The sequence below is a fragment of the Dermacentor variabilis genome, chromosome 6, assembly GCF_050947875.1.
Source record: "Dermacentor variabilis isolate Ectoservices chromosome 6, ASM5094787v1, whole genome shotgun sequence".
Taxonomy (NCBI): domain Eukaryota; kingdom Metazoa; phylum Arthropoda; class Arachnida; order Ixodida; family Ixodidae; genus Dermacentor; species Dermacentor variabilis.
The window spans coordinates 77,065,275-77,086,685 of record NC_134573.1 but is presented as its reverse complement, the minus strand read 5'-3'; the positions used below and the strand labels follow the sequence as shown (position 1 = coordinate 77,086,685).

General features: G+C 43.4%; 1 long non-coding RNA gene across 1 annotated transcript; it reads right to left on the bottom strand.

The window, feature by feature from the left end:
* Positions 1-6,033: 6,033 nt before the first annotated feature.
* LOC142584234 (uncharacterized) lies at positions 6,034-19,360 on the bottom strand. The gene is made up of 3 exons (XR_012828736.1): positions 19,313-19,360; positions 10,614-10,681; positions 6,034-6,254 (listed from the first exon to the last, which is right to left on the bottom strand). It is a non-coding gene; the product is annotated as an uncharacterized LOC142584234 (long non-coding RNA).
* Positions 19,361-21,411: the final 2,051 nt, after the last annotated feature.

Here is a 21,411-nt window from a genome sequence, read left to right as displayed (position 1 = left end):
ACATTATTCACAAACACATAATCGAATTCCTTAACTCTGATGATCTTGTATCATCTGCACACCATGATTTCCGTCGTGGCTATAGCAATATAACGCAATTAGTCCATTTTGTTCATGATATCGCTTCTAACCTAGACATAGGTAACCAAGTGGATGCCGTCTTCATCGAATTCTCTAAAACTTTTGACTCTGTGATTCATTCTAAACTACTAGTAAAATTACACATAATATTCAATAATTCCTCTCTTGTTTCTTGGATAGCCAGTTTTCTCCGTTATTTGTTCCCTTTACCTCAGTGGACTCACCTTCTCTCGACCTTACGTCAGTCGTTCCTCGGGGATGCGCGTGAATGTGACCGCGTATTATACAAATTTATTAACTTCAAGGTTGACCACCACCGTCTTGCACAAACCCTTATGTCTTTCTGCACTTAGTGTAAAACGTGGCAGATGAACATCACCTGTAGTAAAACAGTCGCAACGTCACTTTCTAATAGATAGAGCCCCCCTCTCGTTCAATCATTCTCTGGATGGCATCCAACTTAAAGAGTGTTTCACTATAAATACTTTGATTTCATTCCAACCGAACGTCTCTTATGGTCCAAGCATATTGAATATGTAAAGCGGAAATCCATAAAAAGTAAGTTATTTGCGCCGCGCTTTACCTATGCACCCCATCGATACTAAATTTAAGTGAAGTACAGATTATTATTCTTTTCAAGGAAAAATGGGGACCGGAATAAAATGCGTCTAGGCCTGACGAGGCCCCGGTGCACATACAGTTGGCAGTAACAATAGAAGGGCTAGAAAATGTACACAGAAGGTTCGACAAATATGTCAAAACAACGCTAGAATACACACACTGAAACGTAAAACATGTGCAAGGCAATGCGCAAGCCCTCGAAGTTGTACACCCACAAATACTATGCATACATGGCTGGTGAATTAGGACACGAAAAATGCGATCACAGTTAGAGATAGAGACAAACGGTAGAATACTTTATTTACATTTGAATTTCGCCTTCAATCAAGCGTCGTTTTGTGTTTTTCTTGAACAGATTTTCAGATAAAATAAATTATCAGTAAAGAGAAGTTTGTCGAACGCGTTGGGTACTTGAAAATTTAGCTTTTGTCTACCACAATTCGTGCGCTTTCGCGGAACTCGTAGCTTTACCTCACGAATTTTGAAAATTATAGTGCTGTCAGAAACATTGCAGAAACGGTTTCGATAAATGTATTTCAACAGCCGTAGGTAATACACTTGGTCAGCTTATAGTATGCGATGTTCAACAAACAAGGGTTGTGTATATAATTTTTGTGGTGCACCGTAATAGCCCTTCATAGCATGCAAGGCTCTTTTTTGCAGCAGTAGTAGTTTATCGTAATTCGAAGCTGCAGTCGTACACCATACATAATTAAAATATGACAGTTTTGAGAAAAACAGTGCATTATACATTGACACTTTTAAACAAAAGGCAAGTGTTTAGAAATCCTAAGAAGCAGACCAACATTTCTTCTTAGTTAATACGGAAGTTTCGAGATATCTACAGACCAAGGAACACTTTCATTAAACCACCCGACGAGAAATTCGATTATGTGTTTGTGAATAATGTGTTCTAACATCTTGCATGAATGGAATGTGAGAGGTATCTGCCTGTAGTTGGATAGAAGTTGTTCATCACCTGCTTTATAGAAAGGCCAGACTTGTGTTGAGATTCAAGGTTAGGTATAAGACACCATCGTAACTTATTACGAAATCGCCTAATTTATAAATGTCTGCATCATAACTAAGCTTTTGAACTACAAAGCTATCGAGGGTGAAAACATATTGTAAGTGCAAGTTAAAACCATTCATAACTACGGTGGCGTCCTTAGTATTGGCGTCGTTATTCTAGAAAGAGGTTCTGCGTGGTTGAACTAGGTAAAACTGATTTCCAGAAACTGCGAGGATTTGATTTAGGTAGTAGTGGGCGCTGCACCGAAAAACAGAACCGTAAGCATTTCTAGTATAAAAACGTAGTTCCTCCTTGGCTTTTTCAAAAGGAACGCGAAGCGCCGGAACAGAATGCTTTGATTTACACAGTCTACCGGAACGGCATGGCCGGTGCAGGATATCCTAGTTAATCCAGGTAAGTTTATTACTTATCTTATTTGCTTTTATTGGAGCATAGTTCTTGATGCAATATTTCAGCAACGACTCAAAAGAACCTACAAGTCTGTCAACAGGACATTCGGTACTGAGGGACAAATAATGGTCAATGTTATCTGCCAGAGTATGAGTGATAGATCCTATCTTCAGCCTTGTTAAAATAGTGAAATGTGGAATAGCTAACACGTTCATGTGGGATAGGACAGTTATAGTGTACGAGAACTGTGCCATGTTCCGAGATTTCTTCCAGGATATGAGTGTTAAAACCTAAAGTAGCAAGACTGTCACTAATAAACACTAAGTCAAGTATGGAGTGCTGCCGCGTATTCTTGTCAACTAATTGTATCATGTTATGGGAGAAAGAAAACGTAATTAAGCCTCCCACGAAAGGACATCGAGGGCTTGCCTCGCCGCCGCCTCGCCGGCGTGCTGGGTCCCCCAGGTTTGGTCGAGCTTATAAGCGTTTTTCAGCATCACTAGCTTATCGCTGAAATCAAGCAATGTTAAAGAAAATAGGCCGGGAACGCCCAGGACGCATTCTGCCCAACCTATGGAAGCGTTCAATACGCAGACAGTCAAGCGAAAGCTTACTGAAAACGTTCACAACCTTAGAGTATAGTGGGACATACTACTCGTTAATATCTTCTGGTATGCCACGAAGAAATATGTTATTTCTCGGTGAGCGGCGTTCAAGATCGTCATATTTGGCAGTTATTTCGGCAACAGTGCGCTTTAGGGAAGCCGGCTTTGAACGAAGCTGATCAGAGTCTCGATCACACAGTGCTTCGACCATGAGGTTTCGAGACCAGCCACATGCAATTCCAAGGCACCAAACGTGTATCCACAGCATTTTTGACTCCAGATATGCCTTGCGACATTCTTTTCTCACTACCAACAAAATCGCAGAGAACGTTCACAAGACAAGGATTATCGCAACTCCACATTGCCACCACGGCCAATGTCTCAAGTGCGTTTAGAACTCTTCCTTGGGATTCGTCAGGTTTGCCAGTTTCAGGCGCCGGTCTCGTGCAGCCTGGGTTACACTCAACGTCATCGCTCAGGATAAGGCAGCTAAGAAAATTGACAACATAAGCGAACTTGCCCATGGGTCTACTACGCGAGTAAATCCCAAATGACGCCAGGAAACCAAGCTTCATGCTTCTAATGCTCAGAAATTTATACGAGAGTGCTGACAATGTTCCCGCACACTTTTTTTGGTGTACCGGTATTTTTGCATAAAGTAAGATTGCCCATTGTAAAGCAAGAGGTGCAAAGTTGCGCACATGTGTTCTGAGTTCATGAACGTGAATTCCGCCAAGAATACCTGTCCAAGCAATCGCACCTGGTACATAAGAAGAATATTGCTCCATGAATATACTGGCGGCATTGTTTAATGGCCCCAAATTGTAAGAAATAGACCAACGTAATTTTCGTGACCTTCTTTTCAATCCAGTGTTCAGATGGTAACCCCCGAATATGGAAGAACTTGATCAATTCTGTGCGTAATTCACGAAGCTACGTGAATGAAGCAACCAATAAATAAATAATCTCCAGTGGCTAACGCAAAGGAGCGGTTTAGAGCCCTTCTCCAAGATTTTGTAACTGAGCGAACACGTGTTTAATAAAAATGCTCCTTTACAAGTTAATAGCAATACTTCGGATTAAACGCTTTTTGAAAGCGTAACTGATATAGAAGAATACCGTCGGCCACATCCACCTGACTGTTTGTTGTCATTGAGATATCGCCAGCATTGGTGCCACTCGATGAGCATATTGAGTGCAAACGACTCTCCATATTTATGGACATACTGTTCCCGAATGCAAGCAGTTAAAAGTTCAAGTGGCAACGTAGCAACGGATGTCCGCTGCCGAAAGCTTGCTTGGTCACAGAAACGATGCGCGATTCAATTATAGTGCATATTTAGGGTATTAATGTGCTCGACACATTGCGCGGCCTCCGACGGAAGCATGACAACGAAAGTGAACCACTAAACAGCTTTTCGCTCGACCGTGCCGGTCAAGTGCGGTAATACTGACGCCACAGCACTTCCTTTTTGGTCTGTTACTGTTTCAGAAAGAGAGAACGCTATAAATGCCGTGTCATTCGTTCTTAAGTCATGAATTTAAATATGGCTTTATATGATCTCTACACGTGTTTCCAAGAGTAGGTGTAAGACGGAAAGTGTTCGCCCACACCTATAAACAATCACACACACACACACACTAACGCCTCGTATGCAAAGGCACAAGTACACACACTCACCCTCGCGCCAACACACTCTCTGCCTCGCATACACACAGGCACGCAGACGAATTTATCTTCTGTGCTTCGCGTGCGGGCAGGCACCCAGCAGAAAATACGCACGCATAGGTATCCATACGCGCACAAACACGTACACATTTGTCCGTGCGCATGTATGCTCATACACGAACACTTTCGCACATGCACGCTTTCACACGCGCCCATGTATGCATCACAAGCTCACGAAACGCGCACGTACACGCAAATGCAGGCACGCACTCGCGTGCATGTAATGCAAATATGGAGCCACTCGCACGCGCACACGCTCTTTTTCCCACTCGCATACAGAAACACATACTCACAGAACGAGATCCTCTGTCCCTCGCACACACAGTGACTCTCACTCGTACGTGCGCGCACACAGATACTAACACACATTATCTATCGCTCCACCACAAAGTCTCTCTCGCTCAAATGCACACAGAGTCTCTCTATCTCCTTCGCACGCACACAGTCACACACTCGCTCCCTCATGCACAAACTCTCTTTCTCCAACGCACGTACACATAATCTCACTGTCTACCTTACATGCACACACACACACAGACATGCATGCGCACACAAACATGCCGACATTTGTTCGCAGGCATGCATGCCGAAACAGGAACACACACTGGCACACGTACACATTCACACGCTCTTAAGCCTACACCGCAAACGCACGCATATGTGCAATACAGGCGCGTACTCGCGCCCGCACACGAAAATCCAGGCATGCACACACGCCTCGAACGCTCACACACGCATACTCGCACTCGCGCGCTTACAAACGCCAATACGGAGGCGCGCGCCCGCTTACAAATACACGTGAACGCACGTGGAGAGAATAAAACACAGGCAGGATCAAGACGTGCCCACGCATTGCTGCCTCGGCTGCCTCTAAAACACCTGCGCATGTCAACAGACGCATAACCCTCCCTCTGCCATTACCGGTCTTACTTCAGCTATAATAACTAGCTCCAAGGAAAAAAATTTGGTGCTTCTGATCAATGTGCCCTCAGCAGGGAGGGTGCTCAACGATTTGCTCCTCTCATGTGAATTCTTCGCTCATCCCTGACCAAAAAACTACTTCAACGCACCACCAAAATTCCGACAATAAGGTTCGGTAATGAATATCTTGATACAAAAAATTATCCTCGCTTTGTAGTCAGTTCGAACTTTTTATTCCTTGGCCTATACTGTAAAAAATAACTTAGGCAAATTGCAATTGAGTTACACTTGTGTATTGCAGTGAGGTTTTGAAGGCGAATGTCCAGAATTCTTGGACGTGATTACTATGGAGCTTCGAAGGTGCCTTCTTCTGTGGTTCTCTAGCTCAATGTTGCAATAAGAGAACAAATAGCGCGCATATACTTGATTATATACCTATATGAAGACGGCGAAAATTCGCTTTGAGTATAACTGCTGTTAGATGAAAATAACAAAATGAAAATCCGCTGTATCATTTGTAAGAAAGCAAGACTCATTTGAAATGCGACGAAGGAGGAGACTATGAACTCCATGCGTAGAAGCGCTTAAGAGCGACTACATGAAAGCAAAATAAAAAAGTGGCATTCGGCACCAAAGAGAAAGTTTAACTCCAACGATGTCTAGTTTATTCATGTCAGGCCATTTGTTGTTTCATTCATTTTCTTCCGCCACGAAGCATGCGTCGCCAATGGAACGCAGATCGCCCACACTGTATCACGAAGACTGATGCTTGGCTACTCGACGTTTTCTTCATTTCGTCCCATTGTCTTTCCAATACTTTCAAGGATGAAAGGTGGGATTGCGCCAACTTCGTTTGGGGTCATAATCAGTGCAGCTGCAAAGGAAAAAATTACAAGTGGTGGTTCGCTTGTATGATACAAAAGGGGAGAAGAAATAAAGAGGAAACACTGAAATATTTATATATGCCTGGATATTTAGAGCCATCGTCTTACAACTGTTACAGTTGAAATTAGAAGAGAGGGTATTCATTCAGTCTCAATTTAAACTCTCCAGTTGTGCGAAGATAGAACATCAACTTGTAAAGACAGCTCCTAGAACATGTCCCCTTGTCAATGGTGTCATGTGCTCCGAAACACAAATGCACGGTGTGACAAATCGTAGTCAATAAAGAACATGAAAGCGGTTTACAAGGAGCAAGGAAAACATATCTTCTTTTAATCTTATGTGATGGCGGTCTCTCTCGCTTGAGGATTCCCCTGTTGCACGATCGCCAATAAGAAGAAATAAAAGCTCTGCGGGGAAGGAACGCCTACAGACACAGTCACTAATTTTTGCCTGTTCCAACGTAACAACAGAGTTTTATACCAATACGTATAGCAGGGCGCACACTCGTGGACACCAAGCGTGCTCGGCTGCCGATTCCTGTCGCTGTCACCGCATGCAAGGCGCCTGAGTGAGCGCATGAATGTAAAGGCCTGTGTGCGTCAAGGTGATCGTTACTGTATTACAGCCGGCTGTGCGGCAGCTCGCGATATCTTAGTAAAACAGGTTACATTTTTTCGTGTGTCTGATCTGTCCTGCTTTACCCAACTGAGGGGCACACAGGAAGCTGTAGCAATAATATATAATCAAGTGCATAACTGCATAGGTATGACAATTGGCTTGCGCCAGGCTAATGATTTATATATGCAATGTGTATTGAATAGCGTATGTTTGCTTAGACATTGCATGTTCATTAGTTATTGTTATTGCAACCAGTTTAAGCTAAAGTTGAATATTTTCACAATAGGCTTACAACTTTACTGAATTTCAAATAAACGAACCATACCTAAAGGAAGACCTTAAGCTATTGCAACTGAATCATGCAAAGCATGCAGCCAAAAGGCTCCTGGGAGCGTCAAATTGATTCTTTTTACGAACTCCCTTGTTTGACTGCCATAAAGCAAATTAATATTGATTTCACATAAAATACAAAAAATGCATGCTGAGGTTTTTATTTGAGAGCCCTCCAAATGTTTTAAATGCATTACATTTATACCAAACTGCAGGAAAGATAGTGAACATCTCAGCTGTGCATTGCAATGGAGGGAATGTGACACCGGGAAGTGCCATTCTTCTTGGCAATCTTAGGCCACTGTAATTTTTGTTCCCTTTGTTCCTATATGCGGGCAGGGTGAGAGTGGGCACGGCAGCATCGCAAGGAAGCAGCCTTCAAGTCGTTCCTGTTTATTCTACAGATATGCTTCTTTCTCTTTTCCATGGGCCCAACACCGGTGTGCTACGAGCTACAACAAACGCCTCGAGCTGATTTTATCGGCGACAGGGATCTGCTCATGCACCCAGCCTCCGTCGACGAAAGCTACCGGCCCTTCCATGATGGCGCTGCTGTTACATCAACAGATGTGCTGGGATCACCGATGACGACAGCATGGAGCGAGCCTGTAAAGGACAGCGCGTATGGCAAATCTGGCAGTGGGCACGGCAGCATCGCAAAGATGTAACCTTCAAATCTGTTCCTGTTTATTCTACAGCTGATTTATTCTACGCCAGAAGCTATGACAAGTCATTTCGTAGTAACGGTATTTGCCTAATTCTGCTGTGGTGCCCATGTTTGCTTCCCGAACTACTTTGCAAACTCTTTGTTTTCTTCCGCATGTTGTTTCTACTGGGTGGAGACGTTGAGTTAAACCCATGCCAAAACATAGATGGCATACCAGAGCAGTGAAAGCTATTCGCAGGGAATATTAAAGAAATTAACAAAAAAATATGTAAGAAACAGTAGACTTACCGCAATTGCCAAGACACTTGAAAACATAACTGGCATTGAAAAACAGATCTCAGAGAACAATAAACGATAATCTAACTTAGAAAAAAATTGATTGGCTATGGAAAAGAAAGTAGAGGATCTGGAAAACCGGAGCCATCGGTCCAACCTTGTCAAATACGGTGTTGAAGAACAACAAAAGGAATAAGTGGACATGCTTCTTGAATTGGCAGAAAGTAAGATTTTAGATGGTATACTTCAGAACACAACCGAGGAACAACCGAGTTAGCCGAGGAAAACTAGGAGGTCTGGTTTAGCCGGTAATTACAGCGCACAGATTTCCGCGTTAACTAAAACATTGAAAAAGAAGGTAGGCGTTTCCATATTGCACTAGTATGGTAACACTCTATCCTAGTTCATGGAAACATCCCGAGCAAAATTTTGTCATTATTTAAGTCGTAAACATAGTGATAGAAAGGCTTCTCCTTGAATAGAAACAAAAGATAAGGCGGATCAATTGAATCGCTACCTCCAGTCGAATTTTACAATCGATAATGGACTAGTGAGACATTCTCCGATTATAACATCCAGCAAAATTAATTACTAGACATCGCACAAATAAAGGGCAGTGCTATACTGTGTCTAATATTAAACCTTGATGAAAAAACAGCTGTGACCTAGACGAGATACCGGACGATTTTCTCAAATGCTATGCGGAGCCAGTTAGTAAGTTCAAACGGTTAATATTCAGAAAGCCTATCCACGATTTACACATTCCTTCTGAATGGAAAGTCGCAAAAATAATCCCAGTGCATGAATCGGGTGACAAGACGATCCCACCAAACTACACGCCAATTTCCTTGACGTGTACTAGGTGTAAAATACTGGAACTCATTGTCCACAAATTCATCACAAAGATTGCCGAAGAAAAGAATCCGCTACACCCCAAGCAGCACGGATTTCGGAGAAGCCTGTCGACCGTAACGCAACTCGTCGAGATAGTGCACGACTTGGCCCAATGCATTAACGAATACTCCCAAATTCACATAATTTTATTGATTTCCTAAAGGCGTTTGATCAGGTTTCCAACGAAGGCTAGTTTTCCAGCTGGTCCGCAAACTTGGGGATGGGCGAATGACTGGATGGATATCAAGACATTTGTCCGGCCGCCAACAATTTGTGCAATGCAATGAGCATGTTTCTGACACGATAAATGTCACATCCGGTGTGCCCCAGGGATCCGTCTTGGTACCGATATTATTTCTATTGTTTATAAATGATCTGGAGGTGAACATTAACGTAAATATTAGGCTATTTGCAGACGACGGCATACTGTATAAAGAGGTTAAAAGCTACAGTGACGAATACCCTGAATGAAGTAGTAAGTTGGTGCTCTAACTGACAAATGGTGATCAATTCAGAGAAGTTGCGATGTCAATTAGAAAAAGAAAACAAGCTTAGGCCTTCCTTATGGATTTAATAACATCACGCTCCGAAATGTAAGCCGGTACAAATATCTTGATGTAATAATAACTTCTGATTGCCGTTGGGCAGTTCAAACGGAAGCTATAACCTCGAAAGCAATAAAAAATTGTTTTTCCTCAAGCGGATGCTGCTGCACGCTTACCATGACACTAAGCTTTTAGGGTACACCACATCTGTCGGACCGATGCTCGAATGCGCAAATATAATCTGGATCCTCTTCACAAGTAGCGGTATCAGCATGCGTGAAAGTGTGCAGCGCAAAGCGAATACATTTATTTTTAACCGCTATCGACGCCTTCATTTCCCGACAGAATGGCTACGCCGTGTAGGTTTGGCCTCACTCCAAAGTGGAGCTAAAGTTCACCGCCTGAAGTTTTATAGATCCTACTTCACAACTATTTTGATAGACCACGCAAGATACGTCGAAACTAAATAAACAAGGCACCTGCGTCATACACATGATCTCACATACCAAGAAAAGTTTTTGCAATAACAATATATTCTATTATTCTTTTCTCCCTAGATGCACTCGGGAATGGAATACTCTTGACCGACTTGTAGTCAAACAGCAAAGAATTGATGATTTACTTTAGATGTTACATGACTCACATAATACGTACTTTTCTGCCTGATGTCATTTATTTGTATTCTCCATATGATTATCTGTTTTTTTTTATTGGCATGCTTGTCAATACTCGTATTCATTCTAACTGTTGTACGTATACTTTTTCTTCTTATTTTTACTTGTTTAGCATATATTCTCCTGACAATTACTATTATTACTCCTTCTTCATGTACCTCACTAATGGAATAACCCAGTCAAAGGGTTGCCAGTATCTTGAAATAAGTAAATAAAAAATACATAACAATAAATATCACCGCGAACTCATACAAAATGAAGCTTTTCTACAACAAATTTCGCAAACCCTGTCTCCATTTCCTATAGAGTGGGCATCCACCCCCGTCAAGTTGAGGTAATCTTACCGAGTGTGGCAGCAACGACCACGAAGAGGCATTTCCCAAACAAGCCTTCCATGTCTTCGACTAGAGAGCTGGACAGAAAAAAAAGTATGGATATCTCCTTAAATATTATTCTTGCGCAAATAACAGACTCATGTTTCAGAAGTACCTTTCTGTACTCCTCTGCTTTCGCATTTGAATTTAGGTTGTAAAAGATATGATAAACTCTTAATTATTTCGAAATTGTGAATGAATCCTGTTGCTAGCATTTGTGAAATTGCAACAGAAAATTTGAACTCTTCGCGAAGAGTTCTAAAAATTTCGCAAAAAAACAATTAAAAACAAGCATGATATGCTTATAATGAGCCGACGCGGTTACAAAAATTAGGCTGCATATTCGAAGTCTATTACAACTATTTATACCACGAGTGATATAATTACAGCTGTAAGTTATCTGATGAATAGATTGCAAGAGCTTACCTCAAGTCGTTTTGTAAAATACAACATGAATGTTCGACATTTAGATTATATGCATCATATGATTATATGCAAGGTTATATGCATTATTTGTGCGCTTTGCGCCCCAGACTTCAAATGTTTGCACCCTCCAAATAGAATCGGGCTAAACAATTCTTTGTGTCCGTTGAACATCTCGTTAAACAAGGTTAACGCTATTCTATGTTTATTGAAGACAAAATCAAATTATCCCATGGCAATATATTCTAAAGACCACCCTATGAACGCGTGCGTATAACACATTCCTATTTCGTTATGGCAATAGAAGAAAAAACAACGTTTCGCCCAGAAGCCTTACCAATGATTGCAGTGAAACATGGTGATCTTTTTTTCCCGAGATTCCTCTCCACGTGAACTTTAGCCTATTCTAAAGCTAAACTCAGTTTCAAATCTCTCATCCAAGCGTCTTGGATACAGTTGCCAAATCTAATGTTCAGTAGTCTAATCTAATGATACTCGTTTATGGGTAGCGCTTGGTGTATGATGCTACTTACTCGTCTACTCGTAGCACATCTTTCGCCGAGTTATAAAGCTCATAGAGAGGGGACAAGTTTCTGCTGTGTTTCTGCTGTGGCAGCCGTGCCGGGCGCAGGTGAAGCCACGGAAGTGTGGCGTCGTGCGGTTTCGTGCGGCAGCTTGTCCCGCTTTTAGGCCCATGCTGCGCTTAGTGGCGCACTTGCTTCTGAAATATTGGGGCCGTTATGTTAGGTATGGGGTGTTGTTACGCTGGGTTGTGCCACACTGCGTTCCTATCATGGCGTTAACGGGTGCTCTCCCCCCCCCCCACGTTCTTCTGAAGCGGTTGCCCTTGTGACTCACAACCTGCAAAGCTCCACGAACCACCGACACCTCCCCGTGGGTCGAACTGAGGAATCCGGTTACCCGCCGCACCAACACTGCTGCAGCGACAAAAGCTAATGTGACGCGGGTGACGTCAGCACATGCCCTTCCTCGTTCCTGCCGACAATGGATCGCCAAAGGGCTTTAAGTAAGAACCGGCCCATTCTAAGGAGAGAGTCCGTAGCAGCCTCCCCGTCAATACGGTGCGACTGTCGGCACCGCAGACTGTACACTATTACTTGCTGTATCTACAGAAAGTCTATAAAGCTTTACGTCTCGTGGCCGTATGTTCCGAGGGTCCGTATCTCTTGCTCGACCTAGAGTAGCGATACCGGTAAGGACATTTAAACTAGTCTGAACCCGTTTACGATAGTTGTTTTTCTCTTAGATAGTGTTTTCTCAATTTCCAGCATTTCGAATGCTCGCCACTAACATTATCGAGGTGGTGGGGACGGCATTGTACAATTCATGTCTACTGAATACACTGCTAAGTCCTGCTCGCATATTGTCTGCCATCATGCAGATTGATTACAGGAAGAACAAATGACGCAGAACACCCATGTACTGGAAATGTCGCTGCAAAGTAATGAAGTGCCAGCTTCAGTGACAAGGCCGCTTACTTCCAGGCGTTTCAGTTGATGCCGCCTTGTACGCTGTACATCTTCCTAAAGAAAACGTCAGTGCTTTTAATGCCAGACAACAGCGTCGATCGCTTTCTTCGCAGGCAGATTGCGCATAGATTTTCGCGTCCTATCTCACTGAAGTGTCTGTGCACTCATTGGCATTGGCACGCCTGCTGCTGATGTTTGCGTTTGACAGAAAAAATCTGTCACCCAGCCATCTCGCAAGCTAAGAAAACAAAGTTTGCTCTTGTTGACTGCCCACTAATTCTCGAAACTACGAAACAACCCTACGTTAAGTATTTAAAAACACCATTTTCAAAACCTACTGTCCATGCCAAATATCAACTGCAGGAGTTGACGATGATACAGAAATACTTTGCGCTGAATTCAATATCCACGTCGGAAAAAGTTCTTTCAGTAGACGCATGTCAGAAAACGGCTGAAGAGAAACATCATTGTCGAGGTTTAGAACAAGAATAAGAAACGGTCTTACATTTCAGCAAGGTAAGCAAAGCGCCCCATGGTGAAACAAAAGAACCGCAAGGATGCTAATTTTTTTCATCTCCGTTTCTTTATTCCAAAGCTTTAGGTAGCAATTTGAAGGAGCTAGGGTTATGTATGTAAACAAGCAGTCCGAGAGCCCTTAAGTAAGCATGAGTTCATTCCTCCTTTATATGCAATATTTGTCACTGTGTGTGCACTCCCTCGCCCAATTTCTGCTCAGCGTTCATGCACGTAAATGCATGTAATGACTCCACTAGGAATTGAAGCCAATCCCTTATGATTTCTTCAGCTAACACTGGCGAGTGTATCAATCGGAGCTTCCTGAGTGAAAATATGTCACAAGGAATATTTATAAAGTCCTCTGTTTTACAACGCGAAACAAGTTTCTCTCTATACAGAAGACCCTTATAAAAACCACGACAACACTGTCCTTTGGATATCCATCACTATTATGCCGTATACATGTAAGTCATACATTTCTAACCCACGAATGTGCAATACCCTGCACATAGTTATCACTTCTTCATCCTAACGGCAGCGATGACTATTCGAGCTTGGGAATCTGGAACGATATTTTCGTAGCCTACTCGAGAGTTGTCCCACAAATATGTCCTCCAATGGGGTGGTTCTCTGCAATCCGATGTAGCAAGTTCTCCTAATATGTAATTTGTGCTAGACGTTAGTCTGAACTTAGGAACAGTAGAAATAAATAGTTGCTCTGAATGTCTTAAAAGATTCCATTTATAGCTCATGCAACCTTTTTTTAACAGTGCCTGAAGCCAGACATTAAAAATGCGGAATACCTACAGTATGCGTTTAATTACATACTTAGAAATTCACTTAGGAATAAATTGTTGTATTTTCAGACATAGATATTTGCCGAATTATACCCGACTTGCTGCAAAACGAGTGTCTGTCGTTTAAGTCTTGCTTTAACCGATTCTTATTTTGTACTTGAAACACAAGAAATGGTTTCTGTAGCAAAATAGTTTGTGGTTTTACCCTAATGGCGAAACATTGGTGGTGTCAGCATGGCTTCACATTCCACATGAACTCATCCGACGGCGTTCTCAATATATAGGGGTGCGGTAAGTTGGAGCGAAGTAGTTCCCAGGGCAACAATGATGGATATAGGAAGCTGCATGATAGCGGCTGCCCACGTCTGCGAACGCTGCCGTGATGACAAGCGCTGCCAGCAATGTTCGAGTCTTCACACCGCATTTGTGAAGGAGATGGGACGGACGGGAACCGGTCGGCGCCATTCACCGTCCATTGAAATTCAGCAAAACGTTTCATTTACGTTTACTGCACGTTTCGCTCACACCAGTCCACAGCGGAGCATCACAGCAAATAAAAATAATTCTGCAGTTTTATGGGCCCAACGAACCTTATAGATATGAAGCACAGCGTAGTGTGGAACTCCGAATGAACGTGCTCCCAGTCTACGCTACAAGGGCGTAAGCGAATTTAGCCCTCATTTAAATGCGGCCGCAGTGCCAGGATTTGATAGCCGCCCGTCATTCATTCCAGCGCACCGCCAAAGCAACTACAGCACCAAGGCGGTAAGGAAATCGGGAAGAAAGCAATATTGGGTTGCGTCCTCGCTAATCTCATGCCAACGCCCAAAAGCACAGCGCTGTATGGGCTACAACTGATGGAAGCATTGACGGCTTTGTGCACTTCGCTGTTTTATTACGATAACAATTATATGTACAGTCCAAGCGAATGTACGCTGGCGTCGCCATCCTGAGGTTGCGTATATATCTGAGAATTTGTAGGCTATATGCCTTGCCATGATTTCAGACATGCGCTACAGGTGAGTTATATTGCCACACCATTCTAAACCTACACACCCACACCACACCAGCCTCTAAACGTGGTCATCTTTCTTAGACCACTGGCCTCTTCATCACCGTAAATACGGGTCTGTGGCACTACCCCTAGCTGCAAAAACGCCGTTCCAGAGCAGCTAATGGGGGGGCTTTGAAGCAGTGTAGTACGCCTTGAGTTCACTGATGGGCACGACATGACTGGATGCCAGAGAATAGGCTGAGGTGGAACTAAAAGGAGCAGTTTCATAAGTCACTAGCGTCACCTTGCGCAGCAAACAGTAGGGTTCCGTGTATTGCAAGGCGACCTTCCCTGAAATTGTGGCATGAAGAGAGGGCGACCACAGGAGCACTAGAGCACCAGACAAAAACTTTGCGCCGGTATTTGCGTGTTGTGCAGACGTTACTGAGTGGTCTGCAAGGCCGTCAGTCGAGTACGGGAAAGTTTACATGCATGGTCAGCGAGAATGATGAAATCGCGTGCATTCTCGTTAGACAAGGTTTCAGCAGAAGGAAGAGCATTGCAGAAGGGGAAAGCCGACTCAAGACCGCACAATACATAAAATGGGGAAAATCGGGCGGTGTCGTGCCGGGAAGAATTGTACGCAAATATAACGTAAGAGGCCAATGTCCCTGTCCTGGTAGTCCTTGGAAGAGTACAGCGACATCATATCGATGAGGCTATGGTTTAACCACTCTGTCAGTCTATTGGTTTAAGGATGGTATGATGTCAGCTTCTGTTAAGTGGAACAGCAGCGAACAATGTCGGTGATAACTTTCGACAAGAAGTTAGGACGATGGTTACTTATCAGCTGTTTCAGGAAGCCATGAAGCAATATAAAGTGACTCAAGAGAAAGTCTGCGACGACAGGGATGCAACTGGTCGGGCGAACTCACGTGATGGCGTATCGGGTGGCGTAATCGACCGCAAACACTACCCATTCATTACCAGAAGATGATGTGAGAATGAGAAACGCTATGAGGAGGTCTGATCCAACACGAACGAATGGTTCCACAAGGGCGGTGATGAGCTGACGATGACCGACTGATAGCTCCTGAGGCGTATTCCGACGCTGGCAATAATCACAGGCAGCAACATAATGTCGGACGGCGCGAGCAAGACCGGGCCAACAGAAGCGGTGGCGGACGCTGTCCTATGCCTGAGTTACCCCAATGTTCCCTGGCCTTTGTCAGTCATGGAGCTAGAAGAGCGCGGTGCGTCGTCGATGTTTGGGAAGGACAGAACGAGATTAGATACGGAGGCAAACAATTAGAAAATGCCGTTGGCGGTACTACTGTCGGCGTCGTTAGGCTCGTCGACCGGGTAGCGAGAGAGGCAATCAGCGTCCTTATGGAGACGGCGAGAGAGATAGAGAAATATACGACGGCAGGGATGTTAACCTGTCAAGAGTCTGGTTGGCTACACTACGCTGGGGCAAGGGAGAAGGGGAAGACTGAGAAGGGAGAGAGGAGGTGTAGAGATGTGTAAGGACTGTACCTGAGTTAAAACCACTCGCGCAAACCAGACGTTCCCAGAAAGCACATCAGTGCATTTACTGCCATCTGAGCCGATGACCGGTGGGGACGGTGCCCTAGTACTGTCTGTTCACACAGAAAACGATTATCTAATTTCCTCAATGTATTGAAGAAAGATTGTCTTTGTGCTTAAAATTGAGTACGATGGCTCATTAAGTAGTCAATGTTCTCCTCGCCTCGGAAAACATCACAAGCAGGACTGTAAGCCATTCCAATTATTGCGGAGTAGGCACCCGTGAAGGCAAGTCCAAGCCACAACCGACACAGCAGAGACGCTTCACTTTGGTGCAGAATGGCCGGAGGTCGGAGTTTTATTGACGAGTGTAGTCTGCTCGGTATTGTGCGCCATGTATGTGCGGTGTACCACTCTGCTAAGGAGATCGTGCGTGCTAGAATACCAAGTTGTCTCGTGGCGTTACTAATTGAGTTAAGAATGGAGACGGAGCGGTCTTATTGGTTTGGTGTCCGAGCTACCTTATCTGCTTCATCATTTCCTATGATACCGCAATGATCTGGTATCCATTTAAAAGAGATATCATGGTCGTTTTCTCTTAAGTGATGGAACGTTTCCACGATTTCGCAAGACGAGATTTGTAGATAAGAAACTATGAATATTCTTAGAAGCGTAACGGCCTGCGACCATGTCAGCCTGTAGGATCTTTCAGTGAGTACAATCACCAAAGCGTGTCATGGACCGTAATGGCTTAAGAAATCGGTCCTATATGTATTTACGGAATTTCGCAACCGCCCAAACTAGGAGCAGACACTGACACTCATTGATAGAATAGTGGGTCTCACAGGATGAGAGGAGCCTGCTGCCGTAAGCGATAACAAGGTCGTGACCGCGGTGGTGTCGTGCGAGTGCTGCGCCTATTGAGTGAACGCTGGCATCAGTACGGACCTTGGTACACGCAGAATCGAAATTGGGGTGAACGGGCGGCATTGCGAGAAGGTGTACAATATGCGATAGCGCAGAGGCCTCTTAACCCCCTCGTTTTATTCAAAAGATTGGTTTGTGGTTGTGCAATGGCCGCGAAATTTTTCACGAACCGCGGAAGTAGGAGCAAAGGCCGATGAAGCTGTGCACATCCTTGATAGATTTCTGCCACAGAGACGTGCCTACCAGCCTGCATTTCGGCTGGGTTCGGTTGCACTCAGTTAACAAGAAAGAGATGTCCAAAGACGGTAAGCTAGGGACGTCGATATTTACACTGATGCGCTTAGTTCTAGACCGGCTCGACAAGAAACGTGGAGGGCTGCTTAGAGGCGCCTGAGGGGTGTAGAGAATGTTGGGGAGATTACTATAAGGATGTCCAAGTAGCAGATGCACGTACACCACTCGAAACCGTGAAGAAGCAAGTCCATTATGTGTTCAAAAGTGGCAGGAGCGTCACATAAACCGAACAGCATTACTTTGCATTACAAAAGAACGTCGTGTGCTACAAGGGCAATCTTCTCGCGGTCTAGATCATCCACAGCAATCTGCCAGTAACCCATCCGAGGATGAATCGATAAAAAATTGTGAGCAACAGGGATCCAGTCAAGGGCGTCGTAAATGCGGGTAGGGCATACACGTGCTCTTTTGTAGCCTTGTGAAGGTGTCGATAATCCAGACAAAACCGCCATGAGCCATATTTATTTTTAAGCATTACAACATGTGACGCCTTTGGACTACGAAAAGAGGACGACAGTTCAGTAATGTTCTTGGCAAGCGTTGTGCGAACTTCTGCGTGAATAACTTGAGGCTCCCCCGGCGACACTCGATACGAGCGGCGATGAAGAGGGGGGGGGGGCATTGCCGGTATTTATTCGACGATGAACAGCTGTAGTTTAGGCCAAAGGACGATTTTTCTGTCAAATATATGGTGGTAAAAAAGCAGAACACGTTAGAGCTCACGTGCGAGCTTGATGCATGTGGCGCACAATCATTTTCCTTAAGTTGGCGTTGGTACAAGTTGCAGACTTCGATGGTAGAGGAGAGTCTGCTACATTGCCGCCTACTGCAATACATGCTACTGGGTGATCCTAAAATGAGCGAAGCTGGGCCTGAGACGTCCCGCTTGGTAGCAAGTCTGTGGTGAAGCCGAAATCGACCACTGGCAGCCAGACGCTATTGCCCGTAACAAATAAAACTGTATGTGGTACTGTAATACCGTGTGTAAAGAGGACGTCTTGCATGGGAGCCGCTATGTAGTGACCATCGGGCACAGGTGGGGATGACACAAATTCAATGTAGGTCAGTACTGAAGGTGGCAACAGAACGAAGTATACAGAACTGAGGCGTCGGCCGTGGTTCTGCGCGATCTAGGACAGGCAGTTCAAGGCGGACAATATTGGCAAAACAGTCTATATGAGAGCGGAACACGTGGAGAAGAAGTCCAGGACGAGCAGGTCCGTATAAATATACGCAAAATTTCCGCGAGACTGGCCGATCGAGGCACTTTGGGCGTATTCGCGGCCTTCTTAAAAGCTCTGAAAAACACTTTTATATAGCACGCATTCAGTAACAGAAAGTTGTATCGGGAGCATCTCATGTTGCTCGAACATTTTCCCATTGACACTTTTCATATAATTTCAATCACCCGGAATTTGATTCCATTTCATATTAATTGTCTAATTAGAGAAAACGAAAAAGTCTCCGCATCTCGAAGCGACGAAAAACAACATTACTTTGGTTGTGTCTAGCTACGTAGCATTTGCGTGTTTTTAAGGAGGAACTCAATTTATTTACCCCGCAGCCCAATAATGCTAGAAGGATTAAAATTTATTATTTGTCGGTACACTCAGCTATAAGTGATTATTCTTTCGATATACTTAAGGCTGAGGACATCCATGCTTAGTCTTATATGAAACTGTATATGTGTGCTTCTCTCACCTCTGGAATGGATGCAAAGAAGGCAGATGCGACGTTGGCCACGAGAGTCCAGGAGTGAGAAACGTTCTTACCACCGCTTTATATATCCGCTCTCAGACAACCCGTGCTCTATATACTGGACTAAAAAATAAGTACGATTCACATTTTTTTCTTGAAAAGTATAGAAAAGTTTAATTTGCTCTGATTCCACTTCAAACTTGACATTTCCATTAACCTATTTCCACGACCTCTTCAAAATTTCTCCAAACATGTCCATTGCACTCATGAACTGATTGAAAGAAAAATTTAACAACAACACTTTTTTTGATACTGGTCTCCCGTGTACATAGGCTGATGGAATACTTCGACATCAAGCACTAGACAGCGCTCATACACCTGCTGTCATACCTTATAGCGCGGGAATCGCTTTTTAGCCTCCGCATTTTTGCATTACTGTTAATTAGTGGCATCTAAGTGGTTTTCACGCAGATATATATATATATATATATATATATATATATATATATATATATATATATATATATATATATATATATATATATATATATATATATATATATATATATATATATATATATATATATAATATATATATATTCAGCTCGAAGTATGCGTGGGTTTGTGGGACTAATTTTAACAAACAATAAATATTTAGATGACGTGGCATTCACCAACATTGCTTTATAATAGGGGGCCTATAACAAATTGACTTTCTGGATGGCACTTGAGGGACGTCTTCAACTTCTAGCGTAAACGATCACTTCTGAGTCATAAACTTTAACAAACTCAAGTAGCTTGCACCAGAAATAATAAATTTGCGGCTTGTAAAGTGAAGTTATCAGTAACATATAAAAAAACACAGAAGGCCCGCAAGAAATCCAGGAGTGACCAGATGACCGTACCAGTGCTGCTCCCGGCTCCCCACAATTGTATGTTCTTCGCGATTATGCAGCTGTGTTGCAATCCAAAATTTAAACAGGACATAAAGGTCAAGCATTCTTAGCTTTTGCACTACTTTTTTCTAACGGGCCTTATGAAATGGTTTGCAAATTTTAGAAACGTAAAAATGAGGTTGACTCTTATTGACGCAAATGCATAAGAGAACCGACACAAAAGCATTAAGAAACAGGCATTAACAAAGAAACTGAACAGTTTTAGAAAATGCCTTTCTTTTGCCATGCGACAAGCTTGTTCAAATCAAGCTCTGCTCAAGGAATTCAGTAAGCATTACGAAATTGATGTACTTAGTTTGTTGCATTCAAATGTGAAATTAGTTGGCCTCTTTTAGCTAATGACATCAGATCGGTTCTTTTGAATACTGCCTTGGCTCGTGCGGTTTTTCAGTTTTACGGGAATTTGTAGATACAAGCGAAAAATCAACTGCGAATACGGCAAAAGGTGCAAGATACTTGGCGTATCCCCGCAGAAAGGCACTCAGTCTCTTGCGAGAACTAATAGGTGTTTAAGTGTATCTATCATAGAGACAACTCAGAAAATTTATAAGCATTCCATCAGAAGCACCACACTCAACGGCATCTGTCCGGCAGAATTGGCAGCGGAAAATAGACTAATAAAACAATGTACGCAACAATATCTCTTGGAGCTGTGATTATCGTACCCTCAGCGAAAATTCCCAAACTTACCTACCTTTTTCCCTAAGATAGTCTCAGAACTTATTCGGCAACGTTTTCACGAAGTTGAGTAGCGTTACTCTAAGGTAATGTGCTTTGACCGATGTAGTGCGCGCGCGAGGCTGCTTTGAGTAATGACTATTACTGCAGATTCTATTTATTTTCGTTTAAATATCGCAGTTTTGCGCTAGACGTGAACAATATCGGGGTTCTAGCAAGGCATGTGCTTGTGCAGTTTCTTTTGCTTGTTAGATGCAAGATTGTCGACAACATAACAGGGCAAGTTGTTAACGTGATTGCAAACAGAAAATGCGCTAACGCCAGAAAGATCATTTATACACAGCGCCTAGTACTCAATTTGGAAAGCGTCATCAATAGGAGAAATATATTCCGAACTGTTTCCCGGGATGATTGATATCTGGACATTGTCGGCTAAAAATGATTAGAAAACACTCATAACTTAGGGAC